Here is a 25637-nt window from a genome sequence, read left to right on the forward strand (position 1 = left end):
AGGCTCCCTTCCACCGCCTGCTTGCCTTCATCGCGGGACGTGCTGTGACCGGAGAGAGCCATGCCGGGCGGGGCCGTTCCTGGACGACCAAGTCAGCGCGTGAACATCATCCTACCTTCATTTCCCCCTGTGAGTGTGATCGGGCCTGTGTCTGGGGTTAACATAAGACTGTATAAGGCTGCTCTGTGTTTCTACTGATCATTGTACATAATAATAATTAAACCTGTGTTCTTCCTTTATTCGACCGTCTCGTCCCTTCCATCATTGACTAAGCGTGGTACGAATAGAACCGCTCTAATCGGGTTCCAATACCAAAGGTAACTGCACGGACCACGTGGTACGCAATCCGCTCGGTGTACTCAAATTATGCATGGCTCGTGCGAGACTTGATTCCCCGCTTCCGCGGCGGCGCAGGTATTTAGGTACGTGCGAGAATTGTCCCGAAACCCTACCTTGCGTTTGCCTGGGAGGGGCGATTCAAGTCTCTCGGTTGCGCCGACCCAAAAAGAACAAGGGGCTTAATCTCCCCTTGGTAAGGGCAGGAAGGGCGGCGAAAACCGTAGCATTTGGTGTCCGGGAGTGGGATTGGACCGGGAGTGCGCTTCACGCGCTCAAAATTGCGAGCGGACGAAATTTAATTTAACATCCAAATTTATATTCGTACCATGGCTAGCCAAGGCGGTCGAATGCCGGTGGGGGTAGAAGATGAGGTCGAGGTAGAATTGATGACCCAGGACCCACAGGAAGAGCTGGTAGAAGAGGAGGAAATTGATGAGGGGGCGGTAGCTGGCGAAGAAAATGGCGGCGCCTCGCACGTGGAAATTGCACGTGGAAATTGATGAGGGGGCGGTAGCTGGCGAAGAAAATGGCGGCGCCTCGCCAGCGGTTTCGGACCTGTACTCACTCATGATTCAACTCATGGCATCCACGAAAAGGGAAGGGGATAAATCAAGGGCAGAAATGAAAGAAATGAGGGACGAAGCAAGGTGTAACAAGGGCGAACTGAATGCGAAAATGGACGCCGAAAAGAATGACATAAATAAAATAAATGGGAAAATGGACACCCAAGAGAATAAATTGAAGGAAATGAGGGACGAAGCAAGGTGCAACATGGAGGGGTTGGAAAACAAAATGGGTGGTCAATTGAAAGAAATGGGAGACAAATCCACCCGGGAATTGGAAAAAATGCGGGTGGCATCGAAGAAGGAAATAAAAGAAATGGGGGAGGACATAAGGCGCGGGTTGAGCGGGGAGGTCGCATTGGTACGCGACGAGGTGAAACAGTGTGAGGAGCGCGTGGAGAGGGAGTTGAGGAAGAGTACGGCCAGACTACATGGGGGTATAGAGGAATTGACTTGGGAGGTAGAAAAGCTGACGGTGGGACAGCAGGAATTAAGGGAGCAAGTGGGGAAGAATACGGACGTGATAGGGGGGCTGAAAGCAGCACAAAGGGAAATAAAGAAAGAACTTATAGCGACAAAGAAAGAATGTCAGATGGTGCACGAGGGGCTGACAAGAAGGATAGATGACGTGGTAGAGACAGTGGGGACGAGGGAACGAGAGGTCAGGACCCATGTAGAAACGACCCGGGTAGTCTTAGAAGGGGAAATTGCGGGGGCGCACCGGGAGATAGAGGGGGTAAAGCAAAAGCTGGAGGAAGTAGAAGAAGGGATGAGTGAAATTAAGAAGAGATGGAGGGAGACTAAAAAAGAAATAAAGGAGGAGGTCATGGAATATGTGCAAGGTCTGTGTTCACATCGTGATGACGTGCTTGCTGACCACATAAAAAGTTTGCAGGTGTTGGAGGAGAAGTGTGGAGGAAGAAGCGCCGAGGTGAGTGGCGATAATGGCGGGAATGTGTTTGGTGTGAGGGGAGGTTCGACAAGCTTGGGAGTTGGAATAGACCCGGGCGTTCGTGAAAGGCCTATGGCAAGGGGTGCGGCCGTAACAGAGTGCGTGGAGAAAGAGTGTGCGCCTGGGTGTCTGATGATGGGGTGTGCGAAAGGTGTTTGTGCGCCGGGGTGTGCGAGTATGGAATGGGTAGCGGGTTGCGAAGAGGCGGCCCAGGCATCGACACCGACCGGGGTAGTCTTTAGAGGGACGGGTGACGCACGCAAGCCCCCAGGAGGTAGTGTACTATGGGGGCCCGAACGGTTCGGCCCCGCATTAACCCCACAGGGAGCGGCGCATGGGGTCCGGCCGTCGCGCGGCCATAAGGTTCCACTCGCCCCGTATGACGGCAAGAGCGATTTGAGGGGGTACCTGGCGCAATTCGACCACGTGTGTAGGAGTAACGGTTGGAACCCGGACGAAGGTGGGGTACACCTCGTGACAGCCTTGCGCGGCCTAGTGGCGGAGGTCCCGACTGCTTTACCACCGGGTGCTATCACCCTGTCGGACCTCCGTTCAGCGTTAATTAATCGGTTTGGCGTGGAACAGCAGAGCGGGCTTGTTAAAGCTCAGCTAGCGGTGCGGAAAAGAAAGCCCCAGGAGACCATCGGGGAGCCAGTATATGACATTCGCCCGCGCAGTGGGGATAGCGCATGCGGAAATGGCCGCGACCTCCCAAGAGAGCTTGGCGCTGGACCATTTCATCCAGGCCTTTCCGGACCCCGAGCTTCGGCAACAGCTCGCCATGTGGTGCCTGCAGACCCTGAGCCAGGCGGCCGACGCTGCGGCCCGTTGGGAGGCCCCTGGCCCGGGGGAGCGAGCGCCACGCAGTGGCGGTGAGACAGGTAGGGCCCGTGGCTAGTGGCGGCCCCCTGAGAGGGTCCGCCCCTGAAAGGGGCCCGGACCTGGAGGACATGGTCCGAAGGCTGGTGGACCAGCGCCTGGCGGGATCTGGACCATGGCAGACGGCTCCAGCGGTGGCACACGGTAGGCCACGGACAAATGCCACAATTCAGACTTACAGGGGGGGCAATTTGGAATTCCGGAGGCAAGCACCTTACCAGGTGAGGTGCTATAATTGTAACCAGGTGGGTCACCATGCGTGGGAGTGCCAAGCCCCGCGCCGGGACGGACCCCGGGACCATCAACTCTGCCTCAAACGGATTGGGCTAGCCGACCCCAGACACCCAAACCCCCCCCCCCCCCCCCCCCCCCACCGCCAGGGCCCGGGAAACTAATAGGTGGCGAGCATGCAGGGCCGTGTTCGGCAGTAGGGGATGGAGAAGAGCCCTCATTGATGCGACAGGTCATCTATTGTGGCCAAATTGGTACAGGTAGCTTGACAATTCAGTGCAAAATTGCCGGCATGGGGGTAGACGCCGTAGTGGACACAGGAGCTAGCGCCACGATCATCAGCCCTGTGGTCCTCGATTCGAGTGCAGACGGCCGGGATAAAATCCAGCGTCTGGAAAATCATAGTTTGCAGCTGGCTACCGGGGTAACGGCCCCCATCATAGGGCATGGTTTTGTAACCCTCAAGTTGGGATCGGTAAGGAGGGAAATAGAAGTTTGGGTGGCGGAGGGGTGCGACCCATGCCTAATCGGGCTGGACCTGTTGACTGCCAGCGGTTGTAAAATCGATTTGTGCCGGGGGACCCTGCAAGTGGGAATGGATGAGCTGCCATTGGACGGGGTGAGCACGGCCGAAAGGACGGAGCTGGAGGCTTCCGGGCCGTGACCATTTATTTTATTTTTTTGTATACATAGGCGAGGCTCGTGGAAGAGCTAGACTTAGTACACTGAACAGATCAGGACACCACAGGACAAAAGGAACAGTTGAGAGAGGGAGGAAACACAAACAGCAGAGTTGAAGACCAATATGGAGGCAGACTTGGACAAAAATGGGTGTGGGGAGGAATGAGGGGCAGGAGATGGTGCGTGGAGTGGACAAGATGCATACAGAAGGAAACTCTCAAGAGAGAAGACTCAAAACTTGTAAGGAGGAGGGGTTAGGGTGGGCTGGAGAGGGGGTGGGGGAGGGGGGGTTAATGCGGATAGAAAATATCATGGATTGGATTGGGGATGATCTGAGATGGTGGTGAACAGCTGGCTTGAAGACCTGGAGGGAAAAATGAAATTGAAGAGGGTGATTGTGGACCGCACACATCCTGCATAAACCTGGGGGGGAGGGGGGTTGGCACAAACCACAAAAAGAGCAGAGTGTGCAAGACCAGAATTCAGAAATGAGGTGGTAGAAGACAGAGATACCACCGGCCTGTCTTCGATGGCATAGTGATAGACCCATAGACTCAGCTTCATCGTGGGATATTCCAATAATCTTGAAGGCCTTAGTTTCCATGGTGTCAAGTTTAACAAGGTGTGAGGCAGAGAAGCCAGTCCAGAGGGGATAGTATAACTCCATAATGCTGCAGATGAAGGCCTTCCCCCAAGGGCTGAGGCCAAAGTGTCGGCCCGATGGCTAGCTCGCCCAATCTGGCAGGAGGCCTGCGGCCTAGTCGAACCGGTGGCAGCGCAGTTCGTCCCGGGTTTAGTCATGGGCCGCACCCTCGTAAAAACGGACGGGCCGGTGGTGGCCGTCTGGGTAATTAATGTTAGTACAGAACCACGCACTATAGGACGGGGCACGAAGATAGCCGGCTGCACCCCAGTTAATGAAGTCGCGGCAGTGAAGGACAAGAACATCCAGCCGAGCCGGTCCCGGAGGGAGTTTCTCGGAAATAGTAGGAATTGGCCCGATCCCATTTGTGAGATGGTAAATCGGAGTAGTGTAGAGATGGAGGAGACCCAGCGGGAGGCCTTCCACAAATTAATTGAGACTCATTTGGACATCTTCTCCTTGTCCTCCGAGGATATTGGACGTACGGGCCTGGTGAAACATCAGATCCGCACCGATGAGGCCCGGCCTATTCGTCAGCCCGCCCGACGGCTCCCTTGGAGCAAGAGGGAGGAAGCTGATGAGCAGGTAGAAAAAATGCTCAATGCAGGTATCATTGAGTCCTTGGGAAGTCCTTGGATGTCACCAGTTGTGTTGGTTAAAAAGAAAGATGAGACCACGCGGTTTTGCGTGGACTATCGCCAACTAAACAACGTGACACTCAAAGACTCGTATCCCCTGCCAAGAATTGACGATACCCTCAATGCCGTTGCGGGCTCAAATTGGTTCTCAACCTTGGACCTCAAGAGTGGGTATTGGCAGGTGGAGATGGATAGGGCAGGGAAGGAGAAACGGCATTTTCCACAGGTATGGGGCTCCATCAGTTCACTGTGATGCCGTTTGGTTTGTGTAACGCCCCCGCCACCTTTGAACGATTGATGGAGCATGTGCTGGGCAGCATGCCATCATTGCCATGGCAGTCATGCCTGGTGTACCTGGATGACATCCTGGTGCATGCTAAAACATTTCCCCAAGCCATAGCTAATTTGGACCAGGTGTTTGGGTGCCTCAGACAGGCAGGGTTAAAGTTGAGCCCGAGTAAGTGCACTTTGTTCGCTAAGGAAGTGGCCTATCTAGGTCACGTCATTGGTCGCGAGGGGGTAAAAACAGACCCAAGCAAAATTACAGCGGTGGAGGAGTGGCCCGCACCTCGCAACATTAAAGAGGTGCAGGGGTTTTCGGGACTCTGCTCCGACTACAGGCGTTTTGTGGCAAAATTTGCAGAGATGGCCCGGCCCCTTCACCGGCTTACGGAGAAGGGGACGAGGTTTAATTGGACAAGGGAGTGCCAGGAGGCCTTCCTAGCATTGAAGGGGTGTTTGACATCCGCACCCATTCTAGCCTACCCCACCAGTGATGGGACATTTACCCTGGACACGGATGCAAGCCAGGAGGGATTGGGTGCGGTTTTGTCCCAGACGCAGGGGGGCGTGGAGAGAGTGATCGCGTATTATAGTCAGGCCATGAGTAGGCCCGAGCGAAATTATTGCGTCACTCGTAAAGAGTTATTGGCTATGCTGGCTGCCATGAGCCATTTCCACTCGTACTTGTATGGGCGGAAATTTTTGGTTCGAACTGACCATTCCTCCCTGCAATGGCTCCTCCGGTTCAAGGAGCCGGAGGGCCAAATTGCAAGGTGGTTGGAAAAGTTGCAGCAGTACGATTTTAATGTGACCCATAGGGCCGGAAAGGCCCATGGGAATGCCGACGCACTCTCTCAACGTCCTTGTTTGGGGGGAAATTGTAAATTTTGCACGAGGCACGAGGACAGGGAACAATTGGCAGACTCCACCCCTACCCTCGTAGTCCGTGCAACCCGGGTGAGAGGGCCAATCTTGCCACTAACCGCCAATGAGGAATTTGGAACTTTGGCTTGGAGCACGGCTCAGCGGGAGGATCCTGTACTGGGACCGGTGCACGAATGGGTTCGATTAGGGAGAAGACCTAGTGGGGAAGAGGTCACCCCCCTCGGGGCGCCAACAAAGGCATATTGGGCTCAATGGCAAACCCTGGAATTGAAAAATAACATCTTGTACTGCAAGTGGGTGGAGATTTCCTCTGAGAAAACTTCCTGGCTGGTGATAGTCCCAGAGCAATTTAAGAACACCATTTTGCAGCAGGTGCATGGGTACCCGCTCCGGCGGCCATTTGGGCAGAACAAAGACTACATCTCGGGTCCGCTGGAGGTTCTATTGGGTAAATATGGGGCGCGATATACAGGACTGGTGTCGGAGATGCGACACCTGTACTGCTAAAAAGGGACCAGCACGGAGGATGAGGGCCCCCCTTCAATTACACCAGGTGGGGGGCCCCCTTGAGCGGGTGGCTATGGATATCCTAGGACCACTACCCCGCACCCGCCAAGGTAACAAGTGAATCCACTTGGATTCCGCCCAGGTTGGCACATGGAAATTATGATGTAGCATAATTATCATCTCGGGTCAAGATTTGAAATTATGCCATGGTTTTTGTAAAATTGCTACTAGTATTCACATTATGTACTATCACCAAAACATACATCATCATAGAAACATACATAGAATTTGGGTCCTCTGGGTCATTTGGGTCCTCTGGGTCATTTGGGTCCTCTGGGTCATTTGGGTCCTCTGGGTCATTTGGGTCCTCTGGGTCATTTGGGTCATTTGGGTCCTCTGGGTCATTTGGGTCATTTGGGTCCTCTGGGTCATTTGGGTCCTCTGGGTCATTTGGGTCCTCTGGGTCCTCTGGGTCCTCTGGGTCCTTTGGGTCCTCTGGGTCATTTGGGTCATTTGGGTCCTCTGGGTCATTTGGGTCCTCTGGGTCATTTGGGTCCTCTGGGTCATTTGGGTCCTCTGGGTCATTTGGGTCCTCTGGGTCATTTGGGTCCTCTGGGTCATTTGGGTCATTTGGGTCCTCTGGGTCATTTGGGTCCTCTGGGTCATTTGGGTCCTCTGGGTCATTTGGGTCCTCTGGGTCATTTGGGTCCTCTGGGTCATTTGGGTCCTCTGGGTCATTTGGGTCCTCTGGGTCATTTGGGTCCTCTGGGTCATTTGGGTCCTCTGGGTCATTTGGGTCCTCTGGGTCCTCTGGGTCATTTGGGTCCTCTGGGTCCTCTGGGTCATTTGGGTCCTCTGGGTCCTCTGGGTCATTTGGGTCCTCTGGGTCATTTGGGTCCTCTGGGTCATTTGGGTCCTCTGGGTCATTTGGGTCCTCTGGGTCATTTGGGTCCTCTGGGTCATTTGGGTCCTCTGGGTCATTTGGGTCCTCTGGGTCATTTGGGTCCTCTGGGTCATTTGGGTCCTCTGGGTCATTTGGGTCCTCTGGGTCATTTGGGTCCTCTGGGTCATTTGGGTCCTCTGGGTCATTTGGGTCCTCTGGGTCATTTGGGTCCTCTGGGTCATTTGGGTCATTTGGGTCCTCTGGGTCATTTGGGTCCTCTGGGTCATTTGGGTCCTATATTCCTATCCTATAACATATATATCTCCTATAACCTATCCTATAAATATAGATTTGATGACGTCATGTTTACACATCTGAGCGACAGAAATGAGCGACAGAAATGGGTGACAGAAACTAGCTTCACTTTTGAGCGCCCGAAATTCCCAGGCAAACGCTATAACGCACCAGGTTTACAACCTGTGCGTTAATAAATACATCCTCGTAGTTATGGACTATTTCACCAAGTGGCCGGAGGCCTATGCCCTCCCAAACCAAGAAGCCGGGGTGGTCGCACAGGCCTTCGTGGAAGGATTTGGATGTCGGCATGGGATTCCGGAGGAGCTGCACACCGACCAGGGTCGAAATTTTGAGAGCCAATTATTAAAAGACTAGCAGAAGTACCCGGCATTGCCGGGTGGGGGAGGGGAGGGGGAGGGGGAAGGGGAAGGGAGGGGAACGGGGGGAGAGCGAGCCCTTGGTAAAGCGAGCGATTTTTTTTTTCATAGCGTCATAGCGTCATAGCGTTCATAGCGTCATAGCGATTTTTTTTTTTCATAGCGTCATAGCGTCCATAGCGTCATAGCGTTCATATCGTTCATAGCGTCATAGCGATTTTTTTTTTCATAGCGTCATATCGTCATAGCATCATATCGTTCATAGCGTCATAGCGTTTCATAGCGATTTTTTTTTTCATAGCGTCATAGCGTTCATAACGTCATATCGTTCATAGCGTTCATAGCGTCATCACGTGATCGCTCTGAGCGAATCAGCGCCCACCTGCTCCGATTCCGTGCGCTGAAATGCGCTGAGGTAAATATGAATAAAAAATATGGATCGTCAAATATTTTGAGTTCGGCCATGTTCGTCCCAGGCTCAATGGCCATGTCTATGCCAAATATCAAGCACGTAAGCCTCTCCGTTTAGGAGTCTATCGGTAACATTACACACACACACACACACACACACACACACACACACACACACACACACACACACACACACACACACACACACACACACACACACACACACACACACACACACACACACACACACACACACACACACACACACACACACACACACACACACACACACACACACACACACACACACACACACACACAGTGTTTTATATATATATATAGATGTGCGCAAGCTCCTGTCAATTAGGAAAACAAGAACAACGCCCTTAAGCCCACAATCTGATGGGATGGTGGAAAGGTTCAATCGAACCCTGGTTCAACAATTGGCACTATTTACCACCACCCGTCAGGACGACTGGGGCAAACATCTCCCGTATTTGTTAATGGCCTACCAAACCAGCCAGCACGGGGCCACCTCATGTAGTCCAGCGCTGCTTATGTACGGGCGGGAGTTGCGGGCTCCCGCCGACCTGCTATGCGGTCCCGTGCCAGAAACCTCTGATAGCCCGCCCGTGGAGGGCTATGCACGTCACCTGGTGGAAGGCTTGGAGAGAGTCCATGCCTTCGCACTCCACCAGCTTCAGCTGGCAAGTGCCAAGATGAAGCGCAGGTACGACCACCGGAGCCAGGGGAGTCAGTATTCTCCGGGGATAAAGATTTGGTTCTTCAATCCCCGGAGGCGGAAGGCCAGGTGCCCCAAACTCACCTCGCCTTGGCAAGGCCCGGGGGTCGTCCTGGCGCAAATTTGTGCCGTGGTCATTAAGATCAGAATGGGGCCACGAGCCCTCCCTCGGATCGTCCATGCCGACCGAGTAAGACCCTACACAGGCAAAAAGGCGCCCTCATGGATCGCCTTGGCTTTAGAGGCCGAGGCAGGACCCAGTACCTCTAACCACGGGGGCTCATAGTTCAGAGGACTGGGGGGAGTAGTGTTGGGGAATGGTACCCTGCGTGGAGGAATGGTAGTTTAACCATTCCTCACACGGCCAGGGCCGATGAGCATTAGTTTAGGGGGATGGCAGTGACAGGCACATGGGGGGCCAGCGATGGTTACCTCCATGGGGCACCGAAGCTAGCCGAGGGAGGGCTAGGATAATGGTAGGGATCTAGAAGACTTTCGAAGACATGAGAGTTAAGTAGTGACACTGTACTATTAGTGCAGCGGCATAGCAAACCAATTGTGCATTTTGTGATGGAAGCACCAAATTTGGCAGAATGATAGAATATTATATGGAGAACATTTTCAGATATGGAACCACTTTGGAATTCACCCCAATGTGGCCGCCATATTGGATTTCAAAATGGCGGCTTAAAAATCTTTAATTACAAATATTTCTGGTTCTATACCAGCTACAGCCTTGATTTTAGTGTCTGGATGTACAAACTTGAGGTCAAGGAATTGAATGGTTCTACTTAGAAGTTGATTTACTGACGCCATATCCATATTTAATGACGCCAATGACGTCAGTGCACGGACATCTTGGACGAACTTCTTCTGCACACTGTCGGTTTGCTCATGGTGGTGGGTGTGCTCTCCCCTTTGGCGCAGTTGCTGTGAGGTCTCAAATTCTGTGATGACCCGAGCAACTTCGGGGCCAGCCACCATCCACCGTCGAAGGGCACTTGGATTTTCAGTTAGGCCCACTGCCCCGCCATCGTCTTTGACCGTGGCATTGTTTTGTTCATGAGCCTGGTCTAGGGAGATGGCAGAGAAAGCATGCCTAGTCTTCTTGGATGTGAAGTGCCCCGCATGGAACTTGGCAGCAACATCTGGGTGTTTCTCTGCAATGCCAACCATGTCCCTGATGTGGACTGGTAACCAGCGAGCATAGTGGATATGGCCCAATGCAGCGAACCATGCAGCTAGCTCTGGTAGGGTGTCCATGTACAGCGTGAAGTTGGACTCTCTCAGTGAACGTATGTAGAGGAGTATACAGAGCTCCAGGTTAAGTACAGTGGCCCAGTACTGAAACTGTGGACATGCCGCTGCTCTCTGGTCACACCATGCCTCGAACTCCAATGGTTCCTCATCTCTTGCAGTTGCTCTTTCGTTGTATATGTCATATGCACGATGCTGCAGTATGTGTAGGGCAGCAACAGTTACTTGGTGGGCGCGTCTTGTACGGCTGATGTGAGCTGCACGCAAGAAGGAGTCTGCTGTGCCAGCTGTTGCTATCTCTGCCTGAACCAATGCCTGTGTCCAACCGCTGTCTTGCAGCCAGTCTCCTGCTGTCTTCAAAGCTGCCATCTCTGTGTGTAGACCACCCAGCATGACCACAAAGAGATCTTCACCATGTGTGTCTGGCCAGTTCCATTGCACCTGCTTGGCGATCGCATAAAGTGGTTGGTCCAGTGTGACGACGGGTATCTGTCCAGGGTTTAGCTCATTGATCGCTGCTTTCACGACATCCATGGCATGGCGGATCATTGCCACTGAGTGGGCTTGGTCATGGAAGAGGGGAAGCAAGGCAGTGGGTGTGACTGTGATACTAGTATCCTTGGCCGATTGGTTCTCTGCGTGATGTGCAGCCCAAGAAATGTTTCCTGGATTCTGTGTGTCACCACTGTCACATGCATCCTTCACAGTCTGGAGCCACCTCTTCTCTTTATCCAGTTCAGCTTGTGCAGGATTCCTCTGCAGCGACGCCTGGGTTCCAGCTGGTACAGGGTGGCTTTTGGCAAGTGAACTAACTGGTTGTACATCTGTGTAATACCGTGGAAGGTCCTCCACAGTCTTGACATTTGAGACACCCCCGATGATGACAATACCTCGGTCTGTGCCTTGATTGTCATAGTCTGGATGTTGTATCAATGAAATACCAGTTCCGTGGAAGGAGTCGTGTGCTGTCGTGGAACTGGGATTGTGGTCTATATTATCCACAGCTGATGTGGTGAACACTCCACCGCGGAGCTTTGGGGGACAGACCACCTTCTCCGCCCGAAAGCGCTGACAGACCCCGTTCCCCAGCTCTGCAGAGATCCGTAGCACTCTATCATAGGCAATGCTGATCCCTAGTCCAGATAATGTGTCAACCAGTTCCCTCTTTCTCGTATGGGCATGAAGCATCAAGCCAAGATATATTGGCAAAGGAGTCTCTTGACTAATGCTGTGTCGTACGTCTGTGCCTGCACCTCTCCTCTCATGCTTCACACTGTTGTATTTGAGAAGTTGAGCTATTGTCACAGACACCGATGCCGATGACTGACATGCCTGATCTTTGATGCCTGCGCCCTCTAAAATCATGGAGACCATTGTCAGCAGCAGTTGTGGCACAGACTCTTCTTGACATTTGTTTGAGAAGGACCCATTGAAAGGCTGAGATGACTGGAACATATCCTTCCTTATAATCCCTGCAGCTCGTGCCAGGTGCACAACATCACTGTCAATATCATGTTGACATGCCTTGGCTAATGCACTGCCAATGTCTTCCTGAAACACCAGCAGGACATCTCTTCCCTGCCTGTGCTCCTGCAGTTCAGGGAAGTGTGCCAGGATACGCTCCTTGAGTCTGGTTGTATGGACTCGTGTTTCCAGCACAACTCCGAACTGTTCCATTCTCATTGTGTAGAGCTTGGTGAGGTCTGCCATTTTGAATACAGGAGCAGTGTCTTCTTCTTTAGCAGTTTCCTCTATGTACGTTACCAGTTCAGCAAGGACTATTGCTGAAATGACATCTACCGTGCTCTGGCTTTGCTCAGCAAGCTTTTTTGCTGCCCTCACGCGGTTGTATAGGGATGTCAAACATTTCTTATGGTACTTGGCCTCTCTTGCGACCATGTCCCCAGCACTCAGTTGGGCTAACAAAGTGGTATCCTGAAGAAACTCTGCAGCCTTGCGAACGTGTTTATCTAGTTCCAATGTCGCTGCTTGATGAAACTCCAAACCAAGCTCTTGCTGGCAGAAGAAGCACAAATTGTCGCATATGCTATCAACACAAGCTGCCTGAGACCTAGTAAGCTTGTACTTATCTGTGATTGTACTGGGGATAGGGCTTCCCTCTGAATGACTTCTCTTCTGTACCCGCTGTAGCTTAGTAGTGTTATATTTCACCCTGCATGACTTGTGCCACTTGGCTTGGTGGGCAGCTAGAGTGGCAGCTATCCCTTGGCCTTCATCCAGTCGTTGCAAGTCCACGTCTTGTGGCAGCTTGCCTAGTTTATTGAATGCTGATAGATTGTCTTCAAGTGTCTTGTATCCAGCACCTGCATCAGTTCTTTTCGTGACAGCAGGACACTGTAGGGACTCTCCTATATCAACTTGACACAGAACACAGAGTTCCCAGTCCAGTGGCGTCTTTGGCGTTGAAGTTACATGCTTGGTAACATGAACTAACTTGAACTGCTTCGACATGATTGAAACCTGGATGGAGCAAACAAACAAAAAAGTCGTTTAATTAGGGGTTAATCAACGGACCAGCATGTTTTATCTACAGGACAATACACGACCCCCCCTGAAATTTGACACCAAATGACCTCTTTTAGGGGTATTTTTGGCCGAAATTTTCAAATTTTTCACTCCCCAGACCCCTAGATGTTCCCTTGAGCTCAGAATCGCCGCTGTAATGTGTCTACTGATGTTAGAAAAGATATAGGGTGAATGGGGCAATAATTGTGCCTGTAGGATTTGTTTCCGCCACCCCCCCCTAAGGGTTACAGATTTTTAAAGCCGCCATTTTGAAATCCAATATGGCGGCGACCTTGGGTGAATTTCAAAGTGGTTCCATATCTGAAAATGTTCTAAATATAACATTCTATCATTGTGCCAAATTTGGTGCTTCCATCACAAAATGCACAATTCTTCTTAAATTTTTGCTATGCCGCTGCACTATATAGTGGGGACGTAGGTAGATTAGATGGTTGATAATGACGAAGGGAGTGCATAGTGTAACGGGACGACGGGGAAGCACGAGTTTTAGGGGAAAGTAGTTAGCTAGATGATGCTGTGTGTGTGAGAAATTGTGTTGAGACAAATGGAATTGTGTTTGAGGAGTGAGAACAAAAGGTGTATGGAAAAAGGTGTGTGAACACAAAAGGTGTGTGAGAAAGGTGGTGTGTGGAATAAATGGTGTGCGAATAAATAGTGTGGAATGCTTGGTGTGGAATGAGTGGTGTGGAGTGCATGGTGCAAAGGTGTGAATGGGGGGAGATGGAACCAATTCACGGATGCCCGGGGGTGGGTAGTGTAAAGCCAGGTAGAGGGCATAGGCAAAATTTGTAAAGATATTGACACCTGTGGTGCGGGTAGTGGCAAAGTAGTGCTTTGGAGGGTGCATGAGTCAGTGACATGGCTGGGCGTGTGGTTTAATTGGTGCGTATGGTTATTGGGGCACTCCGCCACTGGTAGTTTGTCGGCCAGGTGAGGCCGCAGGTAGGCTCTGGGAGCCAGTTAGGGTAGTTGTGAGTTGTTGTGGGGCCCGAGGATCCAAAGGAAGGACCCGGGTTGCCCAATGCCAAGGTGAGCATCAGGGGGTAAAGTGCAAGGAGGGGCCTTCCCCAGTTAGGTAGTCGCAGGAGCAGGTAAGCTCGGGTGGCGACTTCAGTGGTGGAGGTGCGCAGGTAGGTAGACCTGCTAGTGGAGCCACACGATCTAGCCCCGAAATTGTGCAAGGGCAAAGTGAGAAAATTTGTGGGAGTGAGACCCAAATTTTCAAGGGCACCACAGAGTGGTCAATGGGAATTCGGGTTTTTAGAACCACATAGTTTAAAGAGGCCGATTGGCAGGGTATGACCCCGGGTAGGTTAAAAGTAAAAGTCAGTAGTGTAGTTACGATGAGAAATCTCTTCGTATCATCCACAGCCAGTCACCGAGGAGGACGAAACTCCACACCAAGGCTTTGTGAACCGTTTGAGTGTAAGACGCATCATGACGTAATGAGACTGTGTTTTGTTCCATTCCTTCCTTCCTGGGAGGGATTGGGAGATGAATTTGGAATAGAGGGGGATATGGGAGACAAGACGTAGAGACTAATTTGTAAATACAAGGTAGGGCTAGGGTAGTGCAAGCCGACGTTGGGGGGTACGGACAGCTTGGGACGAGCCTGCTCTGCTCGCTCTTCCACGCCCCTTGCGCTGCATTACCCTGTTTTGCTGTGTACCTTTGCGCCCTTTCCGCTTTGCTGGTCGTGCTTTGTCTCTTCCCCCCACCCCAGGACCATTTTGGAGGTGGAACTGTGCAGCACCATCGACCTGTGCAGCATCCCTTGCTGCACTTTGCTACATCTGTGCAGCCGAACTGCGAAGCATTTGCTGCCATATCCTTTTGTTATAACTTTGCTGCACCTGTGCAGCACTTTGCTGCCGCAAACACTTTGCTGCACATTATTACACTTATGGACCGCAAGTTTTGTGGCCTTACACCTCTGCTGTGCAGCACCTTGCTGCAGCATCACCTTGCATCTTCGGACCACTTGTTTTGAGTGGCATTAATGTCACGCAGTCGGACCACATGAGGTTGGCCCTGCTTGGCAAAGAAATACAATAAACACATTTTTTGTGCATTTTTATTGTGGTGTGCTAGGGATGAGAAGATTTGTAAGGTAGATAGCCCTGAAGATCAGGAATGGCCTGTATGCTGGTCCGGGGGCCAGCCGGTTTGATAGGCACACAGAAGAAGCAAGAAGCAAGATGCAAGCATGCAAGAAGCAAGCAGCAAGTGTTATGAATTTTTGAGTGTGTTTGTGTTTTTGCTGTTCTTTCTCTCCCCTCCAATCTTCTCTTTCAAAAAGGACAGGTCCTGGGTCATAGAATTGTAAATAAATTAAGTTTTCTGTGCTTGTAAATATAAAATGCTGCCCACCGGCTATGTGTTTAGTTTGACCAATTCCGCAATTCCAGTAAAAGTTAATTTTCCAGATCATTCTCAAAACCGGTCGTTCCATTTTTGTTGGGTTCGACTCGGAGACGAGTCTGACGAGGGAGAGGGGTAGTGTTGCGGTTTTGAGTTTGTACAATAAAGGTTAATTCCCCCCTCATAGTTTTAGTCACACTACAACACGTAGCCTCGCGATAGTTCAGTTATTTCTTAGTATGTGTAAGCATCGTCCTTTTCCTGTGTTAGTCTTGCGTTGAGTAGAATAATGAGAGTTCGGTCCTTTCATTGCCTTATGCCGCCTTTGGCTTTTGGCGCAAATTAACACGAGGCAGGCCTGACAAATCGAGGCAAGACCAAAGGAGGGCAGAGGAGAAGCTGACGGTAAGCGCGAGCCGCCAATCAGGGCTCGAAGGGAGTGGCTGCGGCACTGCGTCACAAGGCGTGGTTAGAACATTCGAGAGAGCTAAGGGGGTTGGCAATATAACCCGTTGTGCGAAGCCCCCACTGGAGTTCTGCGAGAGGTGAGCTGAACCAAGTTATTATGGGAAAGGCGCTTGAGTGTTGAGCAAGCTCCAAGTTCTGAGAGAAGACACGCATGAACCAAGCTATAAGCGCTCTTACCAATTAAACGCTCGGTTGAGCTTGAGGCAGAGCCTCTATTGGGTTACGTGAGTGAGAGCGCGCCAGCAATTAAACGCGCTGTGTGAAAACCGCCAAGCCTGGCGAGAGACATGTACATTTCCCTCCCGCCTGCCTGATCTGTCCTTTGTTCGAGAGACGCGCTGCAAGGATCCCTTCCACCGCCTGCTTGCCTTCATCGCGGGACGTGCTGTGACCGGAGAGAGCCACGCCAGGCGGGGCCGTTCCTGGACGACCAAGTCAGCGCGTGAACATCATCGTACCTTTATTTCCCCCTGTGAGTTTGATCGGGCCCGTGTCTGGGCTTAACATAAGACTGTATAAGGCTGCTCTGTGTCTCTGTGCTTCTACCGATCATTGTACATAATAATAATTAAACCTGTGTTCTTCCTTTATTCAACCGTCTCGTCCCTTCCATCATTGACTAAACGTAGTACGAATAGAACCGCTCTAATCGGGTTCCAATACCAAAGGTAACTGCACGGACCACGTGGTACGCAATCCGCTCGGTGTACTCAAATTACGCGTGGCTCGTGCGAGGCTTGATTCTCCGCTTCCGCGGCGGCGCAGGTATTTAGGTACGTGTGAGAATTGTCCCGAAACCCTACCTTGCGTTTGCCCGGGAGGGGTGATTCAAGTCTCTCGGTTGCGCCGACCCAAAAAGAACAAGGGGCTTAATCTCCCCTTGGTAAGGGCAGGAAGGGCGGCGAAAACCGTAACAATACTTTAGTATGCTCCAATTTTAGACAGGTCCAGATTTGAGAAAAATTGAATGTTGTAGGCATTTCATGTTAAAAGTGGACGCCATTTAAAAAATCTTTTTTGCCTTATAACTCGCTTCTAAGCATTATTGAAGTTTTAAAATGGTGGCAATACCGATGTTTGTGATACCAAGGATTCCAAATATGTTGTCACCTAAGTTGTATCTCGTTTGGTTTATCTGCCATCTTGAATTCCAAGATGGCCGCCATTATTCACCGAATGCATTAATTAGCCCAAAGGCATAAATAACACTTGTGTTTAAAATGATGACAATACCCATGTCTGTAATACCAAAGTTTCCCCAAAACAAAAAAAAAAGCTTCCACATAAGTTGTAACCGGTTTATTTGCCTGCCATCTTGAATTCAAAGTTTTATGATAAATTCGTATGACGTGAAATCATTCTTCAAAGTACATACATTAATTAAGCACTTCCTGCCTGTTAAAGTAGATTCCAGCGATCCTGGCAGATGAAGGTGAATATGGACATGTCGATTTGGTGAAATTTGGGGTACCGCGGTATGATTTGGTTTGAACTTTAGCAATGCTTCAGAGAGATCATCAGTTGAATGCTATGAGTCAATGATGATTAAAATCTACACCTTGTCCATCAAATCAATACTTAACCTACACCAGAATGGTATCTTGCACCCGGTACCTGGGATCTAGCTGCAAAGTAGCTGAAATTTACTTTAGCAGTGCTTTACCTGTGCAATACCCCTCATTTACTGACATGGAGTTTTAGATACAAAAGATCAATGTTGGAAACAGTTGTTCCAGAAAACCAACACCTTTCTTTGTTCTGAAGTACAGTAGGGTGTTTTGTATTACCATTTCTTGAAAGAAGCACACAAAATCATTATTAATTGTTCCTCCTTTCTGTCCATCCACTCATTGCTTTGGTATTCATTCTTACTCTGAGTAAGTCCTAGTCTCTTCTGTTTCTGCATTCTTCTTGTCCATATGCACATACCCATCCTCCAGTGCAAGGCAGCTTCCCTTTCCTACGGCCGCATTGTTGCTTTGACAGGCTGTGGTGCAGCTGCATGTGACAATCTCACGGCACATCTTAGGAATAGGAGGAAGTGTCATTAACTTTGACACCAAGTACCCATCGGCATGTGTCCAACCTGTGTCAGTTACTTGGGGGAGTGCTGGTGTAGAGATGTTTGCTTGCTTCCATATTAAGGCCTGATAATGTGCACGTCTAATGTGTAGTTTCACTGCATCAGGTGTTGGTGGAAGTGCTTCCTGTGAACGACCCTTGCAGAAAAGCATGACACGTGCCTTGTCACAGGTGTCAACATTATCAGGCAGCTTGTACAAGTGGCATGCAAACTTCTCCGTGGCATCTCCTGTACCTAGGTCTGTCAAAAGTTGACTGTCTTTCTGGAATACTTTCCAGGCTGCCTTCTTACTATGGCCTGCAAGCTGTGACACACTGTCACAGCCCGTAATGGCGTGAAATGAGAGCATGGCTTCCACCTGACTAGAGGGTAGTCCCTGGTGGATATTGTGGATGGGAATGTATTTAGGCTTCTTAGAAGTCCCTGCCTTCATCCACAGTGAGTGAATTGCATCTTATCAAAATGTGCAATTAGCAAGACAAGCACATCAGTGTCACGTGCTGAAACCACAACTGTTTCGGCATTGGTGTGAATGCAGTGCAGAATAAGGCGTGTATCTGCCTCCTCATGTGTAGCCTGTAGGAGCGATATGTCCATCCCTGGATCTGAAGATTTCAAATCTGTTATCTCCTTGAATCCTCCAGCCACGACAAGTGTTTTGGATACAAGAGAAGAAGCATGTGCCATAAGCTGCTCAGAAAGAAACTCTGCCAAATTTGCTTTATTCTCTCCAAGTGACAGAAAGTTGTACCATTTGTCCGGTAGAGGAACAGATTCATTTTCTATTACCCTGCGTATGGGCTGAATGCCATGTGTTTGTTCCATGCTGGTGCAGGTCTTGATAGAATCCTGCTGGTATCTGTCCAAAGTTACATCAATCCTGTCAAACGCTGCACCCATGTCAAAAACTGACTTCACAAACACATCTGCATATTCACCAAAAGTACTTACTCCGCGGGGCTTTCCAAGGGCCATCACTTGAGCTTGGCCATCGATCACCAAGCAAGTAGTTCCACTAAGCGTTACCTTTGCAGGGGTTGAGACATCTTGTGTCAACACATCTGCTGGAAGAGATTTATTGCCTGTGTGAAGACTTCCATTCATTGCAGCAAGTGAAATTGGCACAGGCATTAGTTCATGCTGTAGTATCTGGTCTAGGTTTACGGGGCGTCCTGCCTTATAAGCTGCCACAAGTCGCTGTAGAATGTTTATATCAGCTTTGATGGTTGTCTGCTTTGCTGTGGTTTGTTTGGAGTCGCAAGCATATAGCGACGAGAAGGTCTCTGCCTTGTTCCTATGCAATGGAGCATTGAAATCAGTATGCTGTGCATGATCAGGAGGCTCAATGAGACATTGCTCAACAAACTCATCCAGCTGCTTTTGCCCAAGTTTCTCTGCATTAAGCAAAGAATGCTTGATGCTCTCAGATGCCAGATCCTTGGTAGCGATATTCTGCAGTTCAGGAGAAGCCACGTCCTTGCTGAATACATTGAATCGCCGGAAAGCTGAGACTACTTTGTTTTCATCAAGATTGTCACGGTGTTTCCTGGATGGTGTGAGCTCATTGTGTACATAGTCATTGTCCAATTCAATTATCAACATTCGGTGAGTTAGACTTGATATACAACTTCTCAAGTTAAACGACAGAGCCCATCTACTTAATGCTGTGATTGTTCTGGTTATCCCCACAAGCCACAATGCCCCCACTCTTCTTCCCGGTGCCATTAAGCCATTCTTGACTGTGATCGGGATCCACCTGGTTGAACTTTCGGTCTGATTCATTCACTACAAAGTTTCCATTCTGGAATTCCTGAAGGACTTCTGGTGGAAGGCAGTTCATTTCTGTCAGGTAAATGGTTCCCCATCTAGCATAATGAGTGTGATCATACCTGAAGAAGAAAGGGAGCATCCTTCGGAAGGCATACAGTACATGTGCAGTGCAGGTCCCATATACCATCAGGCTGTGCTCTGATAAACATCAAGAGGATGCTCACCATATCCATATATTGCCACCAGAACTGTGGATTTGGATCGCAAAAATGTATAAAAGATGTATATAGATGTATAAAACAAATGGACACTGCTAGGACTTCCAGGAAAGAAGTCGGTATTTCAAAAAGGTGGATCTGGGGTGTGAATTAGCGGGGGTAGAAAATATCAAGGTTTTGGATGGGGGAAGATAAGAGATGGTGGTGAACAGCTGTTTTAAAGACCTGGAGGGAGGAATGGGATTGAAGAGAGTGAGGGAGTTTGTTCCAGAGGTGGGGGAAAAGAGGAATGAAAGAGTGAAGGTGAGCAGAGTCTTGATTTTGGCAGTTTCACCAAAGAGGGTTACTGGCAGATCTTGTGCGTCCTAAAGGAATATTTGGGGGACAGAACACAAACAGAGCTGGGGGAGCAAGGCCGGAGAGGAGTCGGTACAAGACAGAAAGACCACCGACCTGCCTGCAGTGAGAGAGTAAAAGGCCCTCAGAATCAGCTTCATCGTGGGAGATTCCAATGATTCTGAATGCTTTGGTTTCTACAGCGTGAAGCCGAGCTAGGTGTGAGGCAGGAGCACCAGCCCAGAGGGAAGAGCAGTACTCCATCAAGATGTGGATGAAAGCTTTGTATGTGGTGAGCAGCTCAGGTGTGCCAAGGAAGGACTTCACACGACGTAGGATGCCCAGTCGGCGACTGGCTTTAGAGGCCAGCTTGGAAATGTGGTTTTCCCAGGAAAGATCATGGCTGATAGTGAGACCCAAAATCTTGAGTGACAGAACTTCTTGGAGAGGATTGTTGAGAAAGTAGATGGGAGGGTTGTCCAGATGGTCTTTTCGGAGTGACAAAGTGAGTGTGAGATTTGTCAGGATTGAAAGACAGGTTCCACTTGTTTGACCAGTTTGTGATAGTGTCCAGGTTTACAGAGAGTGAAGAAGCTGCTGCCTGCCGATCTCAGGGTTGGGATATGGAGCGGCAGAGAGTGGGGTCATCAGCAAAGAGATAGAGATTATTTTCCAGAGAGTCGGAGAGATCATTAATGAAGACCAGAAAAAGCACAAAACGTTGGACCCAAAAACGTTCCACAGAAGGTTATTATATTTCGTTTTAGTAAAATACGCAAATGTAATGGTCACTAAACGCTGTTCCCTTGTCATGTGACCAGATCCTCAGCTCTCATTGATGTACGTTTGTTGGGACAGTTTCCCACGTACATACATGCATACATACGGCCAGACAAACGCTGTTCTAGACAGCATTAGCCTACGGCGTCGCCGTAAAAATGTAGGCAATTGGACAGATCATCAAATCGCTTTCCAATGCACAGCAAAATACTTCTGATGGAAATTATCGTATTCAAAGAGTGATCAGTAAGTTGTAGGCCTGAGTAGGCAAGAGAAGTGTAGTGTCTGTAATTAGGCCATGTGCCAGGGATAGCTCCCCTACTCTTTCTGAAAAACACCATGGGATCTTTAATGTCCACCAACTAATGCCGACAGATGGGACGTCCAGCTTAACGTCCACCCGAGAGATGGCACACACACTGATGAATCACCCCGCCTGTGAAACACCAGGATAACAGTTTATAGCTCGGTCAGGATTCAAACCCAGGCTGGACAGTTTGAAGACGATTGTACTACCTCTAGGGAATTCTTCCAATCCAACACACAATTCAACAATCCAACAGCCAGCGCCTTCGCTCTTTCCCCTCACACGCCTGTCCACGTCAGACATCATGTCATGGCGAACATGACACGTGATACTGGGCCAACGTCGCTAATTTGGCTCGTACACACATCTGGATCTGGCTCTGATTGACACGTAATGACGAAATAAACGTCCAACAGTTACACCCCTCCATCCCTTGGGCCTATCATGGGCGATCTCTATTACAAAATACATATTACCGTGTCACAAAACAATTAAATAACATATGGGATTTACACAGCCGGCAGTCCCATAATTACTAATACGTTTTTTTTTTTTACTGTGTGTAGGCTATTAGTATAATTACTAGCCGAAACCCGTGGAACATCCACGGAAGGGAGGATGTGGTGTATGGATAGAGTGTACCATTATGGATGGCATAGGGGATTTGCTTGTCCGAGTAAGAGTTAGGAAGAAAGATGAGAATGAAGAGTGCGTATATGAACAACGATCGCCGACACCGGCACAAATGCATGCTCTGGATTGTCCAATCAGCGGACGGCTTGCTTCGCCTTCGCCCAGCATACGCCAATACGATGGCGTCGTAAGATGGCGTCGTATCGGCAGTTAATCGGATGCTTTTGGGCCCCAACGTCGGCTAATTCAGATTTTTCGAGTATGTCTGTACGTGATAAACAAAGAGCGCGGTTCGTAGTGCCGTGGGCATCGGGTCACTGGGTGCGGCGTAAAAGGGATAACAAAGTCGAGTCCTTACGCTATTATTATATCGATGAGAAATGTTAATCTGGATGGAAAGAGTTTGTAAACATCGACATGATACATTGACATGAAGTTTAAAATGTAAAACGTGGTTCTGAAAGACACTTACATCTCGTGCTCTCACAAGTCCGTTGTACATATTGTAATTTATGTACAACCTAAATGGAGCATAAAAACATGTTTTTGAGGGTGTCATTTCAAGGCATCACATCCATGTTTGCACTCGGGACAAGTCGACATCGCAAGACAAGGCAAGTCGCCCAGTCCACCGTTTAACGTTCATTCTTGAGGATGGACATATGTTTTCTGGTTCTCCTGAGAGTGGACACACACTTGTTGGAGACTTTTTGGAATGCACCGAGATAGTCTTCAGTCGGACTTGCCTTCCAGGAAGAGAAGGCACGTTGTGTTTCAGAGCAACTGCCTCACCACGTAATTCAGTGTACCATGGGCGGGAAGAAGGACAAGATAATTACCCTGCACTGGCGAAGCGAAAAGCAGGGTTAGGCATTCAGTTGCGTACGTGTGGTGTACGTGCGTGTCTGCATTAAAAAAAAAAAACTTCATTTTCTCAGCAACCGTTGGTCCGATTGACACGAAATTGTACCAAATGAGCACCTCTGGCTGTAGCATACATTCATATTTTTAATCATAATTATGAGGTCATAGGTCACGTGGTAGGGACGCCATCTTTGAAAAATGTTACACCTCTATATCTCCCAAACCACTCAATTGAAAAAGTTGAAACAAAGCTCATTGTCAAGTACTCCCCATGGGGAATAAGATATCTATATAATAATAGCGTAAGGACTCGACTTTGTTATCCCTTTTACGCCGCACCCAGTGACCCGATGCCCACGGCACTAATGGATTTACAATCTACGAACCGCGCTCTTTGTTTATCACGTACAGACATACTCGAAAAATCTGAATTAGCCGACGTTGGGGCCCAAAAGCATCCGATTAACTGCCGATACGACGCCATCGTATTGGCGTCTGCTGGGCGAAGGCGAAGCAAGCCGTCCGCTGATTGGACAGGCGAAGGCGAAGCAAACCGTCCGCTGATTGGACAGGCGAAGGTGAAAGCAAGCCGTCCACTGAGTGGACAATCCAGAGCATGCATTTGTGCCGGTGTCGGCGATCGTTGTTCATATACGCTCTTCATTCTCATCTTTCTTCCTAACTCTTACTCGGACAAGCAAATCCCCTATGCCATCCATAATGGTACACTCTATCCATACACCACATCCTCCCTTCCGTGGATGTTCCACGGGTTTCGGCTAGTGTTAATGATTACGTCATCGGTGCCTTCGTTATGACGTCATAATTCGACAAGTACAACGCTTGATCTGATCAGTCTGAAAAAAACAAGACCAAAAGTCTAACAGTGGCTTAGCCGGGCTTGTAAAATATTATAAACCACAAACACACGTGATTAGCTTTTTAAACAGTCGCTAATGCTGCTTACAACATTAAACAAATAAATTTGGAGGAATCCCGACATCCGTGAGGTAAGTTTTACTTACAGAACTGAGGGAAGATCTACTGTAATCTATGTACCCCACAAGGGTTGGGGATGTGTTCATTTACCAAGCAGCTCGCTAGCGCTTGCCAAGCCAGCCGTTCCTTAACGGTTTTGAATGGAGTGCTTGCTCGAATGCTTAAACCACTTGGCGATCTCTCCACAAGAACCTTGGTAAATGAACACACCCAATGTTCTTGAGACCCGCCCATAGATCTGCTGTAATCTATATACCCCAAAGAGGAATGGCCCTTCCTGCAGCTCCCGTAGTGAGCAGGTGTACTTGTAAATTAAAATGTCGGTCGGTGGAGTCAGCCATCATAATGACATCAAAGACGTAATGGACACAAAACTGCCGCTAATTTAAGATGTAGAAGATGATATATTTTAACTTCCAGTAAGTTTGCAGTCACAACAAAAGGATTAGTGTTATGATTAGATTTACTATAATATTAACGTTATGTTATCATTATTGCGAAAATGATATTACTATCAAAAAACCGAGGCAAATTCCTTCCTTCTGCGATTAGTAATACTAGGGCATGCCCGTACTATATATATATCTAAAATTATATCCCCCCCCTCTATTTACATGAAATGGTTTGGTCCAAAGCGAACGGCTTGCGAGTGGTGACAATCCCCCCCCTCTATTTACATGAAATGGTTTGGTCCAAAGCGAACGGCTTCCGGAGTTTGGTAAAGCAATCGCCATCGCGTGCACAAACGCGCAGGAAAGCGAATGAATCGCAAATTCGTTTTTATTAGTTTTAAAACATCGTTTAACGCCAACATAGCGCCAACATAGTTTGCAAACGTGAAATAAATGAATACGCTCTCAAATGTGCCATCCGAGGCAGAGTGTGCCCGCCACGTTCGGCACACGCAATCGTTCGCTGCTCTCTGATTGGTTGAATCGTTTTTTGGACATAGCTCGGTAAGTAATTGTCCGATTAATATGAAACCTTGAAAAGGCACATCCTCGGGTCCCCAGCAATATACCTGGCAAGTTAAAAGTATATCGGACCCGTGGTTGTCGAGAAACAGCGGTCACAGACAAACGTACAGACAGACAGACAGAGATTACTGGAATTATAGATAGATTAGTGCTGAACACCGCTTATATCATTGATTCATGAACCATACACCGCTTCAATCCATAAACTTTCCATTCACGACATTGGGATTAAAGCGTTATGGTTATATTTACTATATTATTAGGTTAACTCTCCATGAAATGGAGAGTAACCTATTATTACTGCTAGAGTTTTTCTTCTTATTATTATTATTATTATTATTCTTCCACCCTATTTTGCACCTCCGAAAACTTCATAATTAAGTTTCTCAGCAACCGCTGGTCGGATTGACAGGAAATTTTCATCAAATGATCGGCTAGGCTCGTAGAATTTTTGAATGCTAATGATGACGTCATAGGCCACGTGGTATGGGCGCCATCTTGTAAAACACCTTCAACTTTGCCCCTCTGTATCTCCGAAACGGCTCAATGGAAAAATTTGAGGAATGGCTCATTCTAAAGAACTCTGCAATGGGAACAAAAAACATGTGTATTGAGTATATCAAAAATGCTAACGTTAAGAGGTTAGAATTCGTCAAACACAGTTTTTCTCCCCCGAAAAAGAGATTTTTCCCCCAGATGCTTAGTTAAAAAAAACTCAGAATGCGAA

General features: G+C 49.0%; 1 protein-coding gene across 3 annotated transcripts in view; it reads right to left on the bottom strand.

The window, feature by feature from the left end:
* Window positions 1–25637, bottom strand: part of LOC137421631 (BTB/POZ domain-containing protein 2) — a 93271-nt gene that overhangs the window by 60411 nt on the left and 7223 nt on the right. The window lies entirely within an intron of this gene.

The sequence above is a fragment of the Myxine glutinosa genome, chromosome 2, assembly GCF_964187855.1.
Source record: "Myxine glutinosa chromosome 2, kmMyxGlut1.1, whole genome shotgun sequence".
Classification (NCBI taxonomy): domain Eukaryota; kingdom Metazoa; phylum Chordata; class Myxini; order Myxiniformes; family Myxinidae; genus Myxine; species Myxine glutinosa.